Genomic DNA, 9,953 nt, shown 5'->3' on the forward strand with positions numbered 1-9,953 from the left:
AATTCTTGTTTGATTTTTTGAGAATTCAATGTAATTGGGACTTGTGTCTTTTCTTGAGATCATTTTTGAAGAACAGACTGATCAGATGAAGAGAAATGAGAGAAATGATTTTGAGATTAAATGAAATTGAAAGTAAACAAAATGAGTCATTCACTGAACCATAAAAGGAAATAGAACTATAATTGGAATTTTTGAGGGAAATTTCCAAATATGGAATTGTGTAGGTGTTAGTGTTCCTATATAAATCCACAATTCTCAGCAAAAATCATTGTTTCAGATGGCTGCAGCTATGTGTCAAGCTCTTCTCAGCTTTTATTCAGAGTATTGTCAAAAATCGCTATTTATTTCCGTTTCCAGTAATTTTTACGAAAAGTATATAGTAACCAATAATTTTTGTGTCTCTACCCACAATTTTTACTGTTCTTTGGAAAATTGTAAGTTCCACATACTTCTGATTGGTTCATCTTTCGATCAAATTTTGCAACGATTGGGTAATTTTCATTTCACATACCAAATTATCGATTGTCTTTACACTCTGTACAAATACAGATTTTATTCGAATGTTATTTCATCAACTGGCGAAGTTTTCAATCAACTTGACCGCGCTGTTTATCACAATTTGAAATGGAAAGGAGCAGAAAAAATGCCAAGTGTTGCAAAGAAAAGACTGTTACGCAAAAAATTCAAACGCCATTATTTATGTTCTAACCAGAAACTAGCTTCCAAACAAACTATTGGTTCAGCTTTTCTAGAAAGAGTTCGTAAAGTACAAAACTCAAAATATGAACATGATTTGTTAAAAATAATTGACTGTTTTATTGATGGTTATGGGTTTGTAAATAGTGATCATGTCAATTTTTCAATAAAAAATTTCTGATATTCCATCTATTTTCTCTCATATGTTTACAAAGTTACCATTAATTACCGAAAAAAAATCACCGTTGTCAAAATCATTAGCAAAAAAATTTTCAAACATGTAAGAAAGATGTTATATTTCTTTTGATTTTCAAAAAGTTGCAATAAACATTTCAATTTTTTTAACAAGTTGTAAAAAGTGTTTCAATTTTTTTGACATGATGCGAGAAGTGTTTCAATTTTTTTGAGAAGATGCGAAAAGTGTTTTACTTTTTTTAACAAGATGCAAAACGTTTTTCACTTTTTCACTACAAATGCGAAAAATGTTTCAATTTTTTCGACAAATGCAAAAAGTGTTTTACTTTTTTCGATAAAATGCGAAAAGTGTTTCAATTTTTTCGACAAAATGCGAAAAGTGGTTTACTTTTTTTGATAAAATGCGAAAAGCGTTTCAATTTTTTCGTCAAAATGCGAAAAGTGTTTTACTTTTTTTCGACAAAATGCGAAAAGTGTTTCAATTTTTTCTACAAAAGGCTAAAAGTGTGTATAAGATGCAAAATCGATTAGGTAACTTTTTACTTGTGTACAGTTTTTCTAGTGTTTTTCCGAATTTTTGTGCAACAATTAATCAAATTTTTTAACATGTGTGCGAGTTCGGAGCACCTAACTAAGTTCTAATTGTTTTTCAAGGGTTTACCTTGAACCTCTCATCTATTCTCATAATTAAAATGAAATTGAAGAAATTAATTACAGAAAACGAAGTCAAAACCAAACAACCTTTATTGACAAAAATATTTAATCAAAGAGCAGCAGAAAAGTTTTGGAGGTTCTCTATAGAACGCAGAGCTGGACGAGGTTCCATTGCTGGTGGTTGTTGTGGAGGAGTGTTTTGAGGAGTCATTGCTTCTGAGAATCCCTCATCTTCATCTATTGTGATGGGGTTTTCGACTGATCCTTCCTCCTCCCAAGGAAAGAGGAAGTCGTCGACGGTTGAGCCACAAATCTTGAGTCCGGAATCTCGGGATAACTCATTCCCACATGATCAGAAACTTCCCCAATCATTTGCATTGTTCCAAGTTGGTTCTCTGTGATGGGAACTTGCATCATATGATGTTCGTTGAATCCCTTCGCATCACTTCCACCATGTGCCAGACTTGGATTGGGATATCCATTCGTGCCAGAAAAACTCCAGAGACTGTTTCTCGCACTTAAATTTGTACTAGATCAGGTGAAAATTCTACAGAGTACATGAGGTTGCTGTTTTACATTGAGAAGATCATTTTGAGCAATAAATTGAGTACAAGAGTAAAAATAAGAAAGAGTTGAGAGAGGGGTAGATGACGGAAGATAAGTTGAAATTAGGATGTTTAGAGCTGAGAGAGGAGGTAGTTGACGGTAGTTAAGTTGAAAATAAAATGATTTTTAGTTAAGAGAGAGGGGTACCTTCAACTCGACTGTGTGGGTTTAACCAATCAGAATTGATTTTCCTTATTTGGATTGTAGTCGTGTCCAATCAGATTTCAGCTTCCTTTTATGGGATTCTTGGATAAAAGTCGTATCCAATCGGAAACAAAGCTCCATTTTGGATTTTGTCGTTTCCAATCACAAAAACGTTCAATTTTGTTCTAGTTGTCGTATCCAATCAGAAGACCCTTTTAAGGACTTAAGTTTTCCAAATAGGTAAAAACGTACACAAAAGCAATTGCAAAAATAAATGACCAAAAGTTGTTTGCAGTAAAAATAGGAAATATTGCTGATATAAGTAACAAAAGAAAGAAAAGTAATAAAAATAACATCTCTGCAACTTTTTTCATCAAGTTAATTGAATTTTTTGTATGTAATCAATGAGAAATTGTTGATTTTTGAGTAGATAGTCAAGTTCTTTGATTTTGATGTAAATTTGGGAAGATAACTCAAAGTTGACGAATTTTTCAAAGCAGACTTCTGGAAATCTGATTCCAAACCGAATCAAGCAGGATTTTGATCTTTGAAAATCTTTAAAGAAATGAAGGAATAAAGAACTTTGCTGAGGTGTATTTACAAATTTGGGTTTTGGAAAGGGGATAAAAAAAGTTTTTGATAATTTATCGTACAATTTTTTGATCAATTTCAAATTCTCGAGAATAAACAAAATTTCTTTCCTTGTGAGGTGTAATTCAGCCGTAAGTTTAAAACTTTGATACGCAATATGTGAATCAAAAGTAAACTCTTTGATTGAGTAAGTTTCTCTGAAGAGACCTGTACTTAGCCGGATAACTCTATTTTGTACAATAAAGACGTCCAAAAAATTATGAAAAAAGTAAGAGTCAACATCTATTTCATCAATAAGAAAATCAATTGGAACTTTTTCTTTTTTCTTTTAAATTAACTCGAGGAAGCTCAAATGTTTTTTGATAAACTTTTTTCAAATAATGAAGGTTCAAAGATTTTTTAAAAAAATAAATGAAGGTTCAAATGAAGGTTTTCAAATAATGACATTTTTCAAAGGTTTTTTAAAAAAAATAAACAATTCACTTTTAGAAAATGCTGAACTATGATTGGTTGATTTCCATCAAACAGTGTTACTAAAAAAATACTCAATTCTGATTAGTTGATTTTCTCTAATAAAAAGCAAAAAAAAACTTATTTCATTCTGATTTTCTTTTACGTTAAAAGCAACTGCTCTATACTTTGATTAATTACTTGAAATAAATTTCAAATATTTTTAACAATTCAAAGTAAGTAAAAAATTTTTTACTAAATTTTTTGGAACATTTCAAATCTCTCAATTTGATATGTACCAAGTACTAACAGCTTTACATTAATGCCTAAAAATTCTCCCATTTTCAGATGCCGTCGCTGAATAGAAACGAGAAAGTGCAGTGTGGGGATTGTGGAAACATGTATGTTCGTCAACATGCGGCTCGACACCGCAAAAGCTGTCAAGCAGGGATTATTTCTTGTCCTGATTGTAAGTATTTCACTTACAATAAACAAGAAATGAATTATCAAGTAGCCAAAAAACATGCTCCATCAGTTTCCAAGCAATCAACGGTTTGCTCGTCTTGTGAGCAGGAGTTTCCGAGTTACTACTCTCTCCAACAACATCGGAGAAAACAACATGGGGCGAAACAACGGAAACCAAGTGATAAGGCGGCAGACTTGAACAAGATTGTGGATGAGGAAGGGGAAGATGGAGAGAAACTCAAAGAGGAGTTGAGTGCTTGTCAGCATTTCTTGGTGGACAATGAGATGGAGAATGGGAGGCATAAGGTATTTAACTTTCAAATGTCAAAGTTAGATACCAAGATTATCAACGAGAAGCTTGAAGAAGTCTTCAACAAGCTAGATTCCGCTGCAAAAATCAATATTGCTCTTGGATTTGTTCTCCGTAATGTTGAAACGGGAGACTATCGGTTTTACTATGCACACGAAAACAATATTTTGTTCGAAAAATCGAATTTACTGTGTACGAAAGCGGATTTGATTACAATCCAGGGAAAAGTTGAAAAGTTTGATATCGTGGAGCAATGCACCCAAGAACGTCAGAACACAAAGTGGAGGTTCAAGTTGATCACAAATGTTACTATTTTTGCTGCACTACTGAAAAACATCCCAATGGGATGTCCAGACTCTGTGTTGCCTGAACCTTTACTACGACATACGCAAGTAAACTGTCTTTTATCGGACAAAGATAAACAACCATACAAAGATCATCTTTGTCTTTTCCGTGCGTTAACAATGTATTTGCATGGTCATAGTAACCTCGATGCTCATACATCTCAGCTGTTTACAGAGTTTATATCAAAATCTGGATACGATCCGAAGAATTTTCGTGGAGTGTCAATCGATGATTTACCTGTTGTAGAGGGAATAGTTGAACGAAACATATTCATTTACGATTTTGATATTCAAGAAGGAGAATATGTTGGAGAATTAGCCAGGCGAAGTATTGGAAAATTTGACAAAAACGGTGAAATTGCTAAGATTCAACAACCATATTATTCACACGAATCATATTGATTCCTTCTTCAAATCTTTTCGATGTCCTAGCTGTGACTGTTTCTTCAACAGATCAGACAACTTCAACCGACATCTTCTAACTTGTAAAGATCGAGTGCAACATATTTATCCCAAAAATGCGTACACACTACGGGAAACAATATTCGAGAAATTGGATGGCTTCAACATTCCCTACACTGAAGGTCAGAAATTGTTTAGCAATGTTGCAGTTTTTGATTTCGAATCGATTTGTGTCCCCACAGAAGAATTGAAAGCAACTGAAACAACTACTTGGATTGGAAAACATGTCCCTATTTCCGTATCAATATCTTCAAATCTGCAAGATGGTCCAATTTTCTTGCGTGAAAAAGATCCAGAACTTCTAATAATTGCTTTTGTTTCCAGCTTGGAACTTCTGGCTGAAAAAAGTAAACTACAAAAGAGAACCAAGTTTCAAGAAATCGAAAACACTGTCAATGATCGAGTCAAAAAGATCTTTGATAAGCTTAATGCTAGAACTTTATCTAAAAGACTAGAAGTCTTCGATTATGAAGATGAATGTGTTGAGGATGGCGACGAAGATCAAATTCTTGAGAATTCAAAAAAATCAGTTGACCGACTTGAAACAGCATTTAGAGCGTTATGTTAATACCTTACCGGTGTTCGGTTTCAATAGCGGCAGATACGATCTGAACCTTATCAAATCTTATTTGATTCCATACCTTATATGTGATAAAGAAATCGAACCAACAGTCATTAAAAAAGCAAATGACTTCATATCATTCAAATTTGGAGATGTTCAGTTTTTGGACATAATGAAATTTCTTGGAGGGGCAACAACATTGGATTAGTTTCTGAAAGCCTATAAAGCAAGTGAGACCAAAGGTTTTTTCCCTTACGAATGGTTTGACAGTCCAGACAAGCTTGACTGTACGGAGTTGCCTCCATATGAAACCTTTTTCAGCAAACTGAGAAACCACAACCCTCTCGAGAAAGATTTCAACGATTACCAAAAACTGGTTAATGGAGGACTTGATCAACAAAGTGCGCTGGAAAAGTTGTGTATTCAATCAATTCCACCAACAGGTTTTGAAAATTACTCGTATTTGAAAAACATCTGGGAACAACAAAGCATGATTACTTTCAAAGACTTCTTACGATGGTACAACAACAAAGATGTTGTTCCTACTCTTGAAGCTATGCAAAAAATGATAGAGTTTTACCATGATAAGGGAATTGACATGCTGAAACTGGGATGCACGCTTCCAAATCTTGCAAATATTTGCTTACACAAGTCGATAAATCACAAATTTTACCCGTTTTTTGAAGGAGATAAAGATTTATGTGAGAAAATTAGAGAAGACATGACTGGTGGTCCATCAATAGTTTTTACGCGAAAAGCTGTTGTCGATCAAATTTATATTCGTAACTCGTCAAATATTTGTAAGACAATTGTTGGAATTGACGCTAGCCAATTATATCCATTCTCAATGTGTCAAGAGATGCCAACCGGACTTTACACAAGATATGAGTATGACTCTGAAACTGATGGTTTTAAAGCTAGAAATAACAGAAAAAGAAATTTCGAGAACATTGTCATGTCATTTTATCAAGAATTGAGGCCAGAGTGTAAAATTCAGAGTTTTTACACAACCGGAAAGCAGAAAAAAATTGACTGTTTTCATGTTAATGGTTACTGTGATCACTGTAAAACAGTATTTGAAGCTATGGGTTGCTACTATCATTTCTGCTCATGTCAAGAAACCCGTCCATCGTTGTCAGAACAAGATATTGAAAGGGGAAATAAGAAGCGAGAAATAGATGAGTTGAGACGAGAGTACATAAAAGAAAGAGGTTACAAAATTCAGGAAATGTGGGAGTGTGAGTATTGGAAGCATTTCAAAACAGATTCGTCAATCAAGAATCATGTCAAGACAAATTTTCCTTACAAAAGACCTCTGTCTACTGATTCTTTACTTGAAAAAATAAAGAACAGATCTCTTTTTGGTTATGTGCAATGCGATTTAATAGTTCCTGACGAGTTGAAGCCTACATTTTCAAATTTTACTCCAATATTCAAAAACATTGACGTCTCCCGAAACGATATTGGAGAATACATGAAAAACTATGCCGAAGAAAACGATTTGCTTAAAAACCCACAACGAATGTTGATTTCCAGTTTTAAATTAGAAAATGGTACAATCATCACACCTCTTCTTAACTTCTATCTAAGTCTTGGACTTCAATGCACAAAAATTCATCGATTTGTTGAGTACACACCTAGGAAATGTTTCAACAAATTTGTTCAATCTGTTGTTGATGCTCGACGAGAAGGAGACGAGAATCCACATTATGGAGTTGTTGCTGAGACGATGAAGCTTCTCGGTAACAGTTTGTACGGTTATCAAATTATGGACAGATCCAGACACACGATAACCAAATATCTCGGCGATGAGAAGACACACAAAGCGATAAATGAGAAGTTTTTCAAGCGATTGAATATTGTGAAAAAGGACTTATATGAAGTAGAACTATTGAAGTCAACAATTGAACATAGATAACCAATTATTGTAGGTTTTTTCATTCTTCAATACGCCAAACTTAGAATGTTGGAGTTATACTACAACTTCTTCCACAAGTATTGTGATGAGAATAAATTCGAGGAGATGGAGATACGGACTCTTTGTATCTAGCATTAGCAGAAGATAACCTGGATGATTGAATATTACCAGAGAAGAAAGCTCAGTGGACACTTATTCGTCGAAATGACTGTAGAGATGACTTTATAGCTGATGCAGATAAGAATTTTTTTCCACGTACATCATGCGCTGTTCACAAAAAGCATGACAAACAAGAACCTGGATTATTCAAAGAAGAATTTCGCTGTACTGAAATGTTGTGCCTGTGCAGCAAGACGTATTGCTGCTATGATAATAAGAGCGACAAATTCAAATTTAGCAGCAAAGGGCTCAACAAAAGAACGCTAGAAGACACTGGGGATGGACCAATGTCTAAATACAGACGAGTTCTTGACGAAGCTGTAAATTTGAAGTCGACCAATCGCGGATTCAAAACCTCCAACCATTTAGTTGGAACATATGAACAAACTAAAAAAGGACTCAGTTACTTTTACCCGAAAAGGGAGGTACTTAATGATGGAATTCATACTAAGCCCTTGAATTTGTAAGTTTATTCTATAAACTGTAGTAAAATTTCATACCATACAATGATTTATATGTTAATCAACTTTTCAACTGTAATATATCAATTTACAGTAATTTAATTTTTTTTCCTGAAAAACTTTATTTCTTCTTTGAAGCTTCAGTTAGGTTTCAGCATAGTTTCAGACACTTTCAATTTAAACTCTAATGGTTTAAAACAAAATAAAAATTATATCTTAATACAATGGAAAAATCTAAAACCTATCGCATTGGTGTAGAGAATCTTAAAAAATGGTAAGATCGGGCGCCAAAAATTTTTCTGAAACTTACCATCTGAAACCTACCTAATACATGGGAAACCTATTCCCTACCTTAATACATTGGAAATCTATTCCCTATCTTAATACATAGCTTGGAGACCGGATACTCTATTCCCTATCTTAATACATGGGGTCAACACCCACCCCCCCCCCCCCCACTCTCCCTCACTCATATACTACTCACGGGTCTGGCGCAGTCTTCACACCAAAATAATTTCATATGAAGCTAGCCGCTTAATATTTTTTTCGTCGAAAATATTATCACGCCATGTTTCTTATCATTCGAAAACAAAAAGAAAGAAAGTTTTGCCAATACTGGTGGAACTTGTACAGCCTCAATTTTATGTGGTTTTGCGGGTAAAAATGTTTTTAAGCGCGAAAAATATATGATTGCGACCTTTTTAATTGCTTTTTTTAGGTCGTGGTTGTATTTTTCAGTAGTTTTTTTGTGAGCCGTTTTCATTTTATGCGCAGGTTTTTTTAAATGCTTTCGCTTTAAAAGGCTGGTTTGTTATTTTCTGATTGGCTGTCTCGTGAAAACGATATAATGGGGTGAAACAGTCCGGGTTTTGCAAGTTTTGTCGGAATAAAAACAAATAAATATTCTTTTTAGTTGAAGTAATTTTCTGGAAAAGCAAGCCTTCTATTACTAAATTTTGACAATTGGGATGTGAACTAGAAAAAAAAACGAATCATTATTTCTTGGAAAAAGAACTGTTAAGATTATTGTAAAAAGTGTAACTTTCGAGAACATTGCTCATCGCTATCAAATTGTTCAATTAGTTGATGTGATTTTGCGTTTTGGTAGTTAATCTGTTTCCTTTTTCATTATTTTGATTCAATTTACTTGCATCATTCTTCATAATTGCTGAACCCTTATATTTAAAAAAACCCATGTTTTAAAAATTAGTCGCATATTTGTTGTTAAGTAATTCAATGAGAATAAGCGTATTGATCCCTCAAATCTCATTAACTTATTCGAAGTTTTGTTGGCTACTAGCCTGCAAAGTTTTTTGAGTCCAAGCAATTGACTTTTACTGCCAGGGATTTTTATCGGCCGATCCAATTTTGTTGCAAAATAATTCGGTTAATTTAGTTAAAACCGGAGATGTTTAGTTCTCAGGCTATCCGAGAATGCGGCTCCGTGGGTAGGCACCAAATGCAATCCTGCGTAAAAACTGTAGAAAAAAGGTTTGTTTGCGCGTTTCTATGAAATGCATATTGTATACAAAGCTATTTTTCAGTATTAGTACATGCTTGGTGAGAGAATTCTACGGTAGGTCACTTAGGGGGGGGGAGTGTTGTACGGTTCCGTGCCAAAAAAAATAAATGATGTTTTTGACAAAAAAATGAGCTTCGATATTCTTAAGCAGGGCAAGATAGCAATGTAAGACTGATAAAAAATGCAGCTGGTGGCGTCTTTCATGACGAGGAGAGCGAATGTTGGAAATTAATCTCAGGTAATTGTAGCCAATTAAGTTTTAAAATTTTCAAGAAATCACCAAAAAAGTCAATTAGATAACGTTGGGTGTAGATGACATTTGAATAATGTTAAGTCGTCGAATTTCTACAATTGCGTCAGCTTAGTTTATTATTAAGAACCTCCTTTTTTTCTAACCTTAGACGAAAATATTGG

Source organism: Symsagittifera roscoffensis, chromosome 10 (assembly GCF_963678635.1).
Source record: "Symsagittifera roscoffensis chromosome 10, txSymRosc1.1, whole genome shotgun sequence".
In the NCBI taxonomy this organism is placed as follows: Eukaryota; Metazoa; Xenacoelomorpha; order Acoela; family Convolutidae; genus Symsagittifera; species Symsagittifera roscoffensis.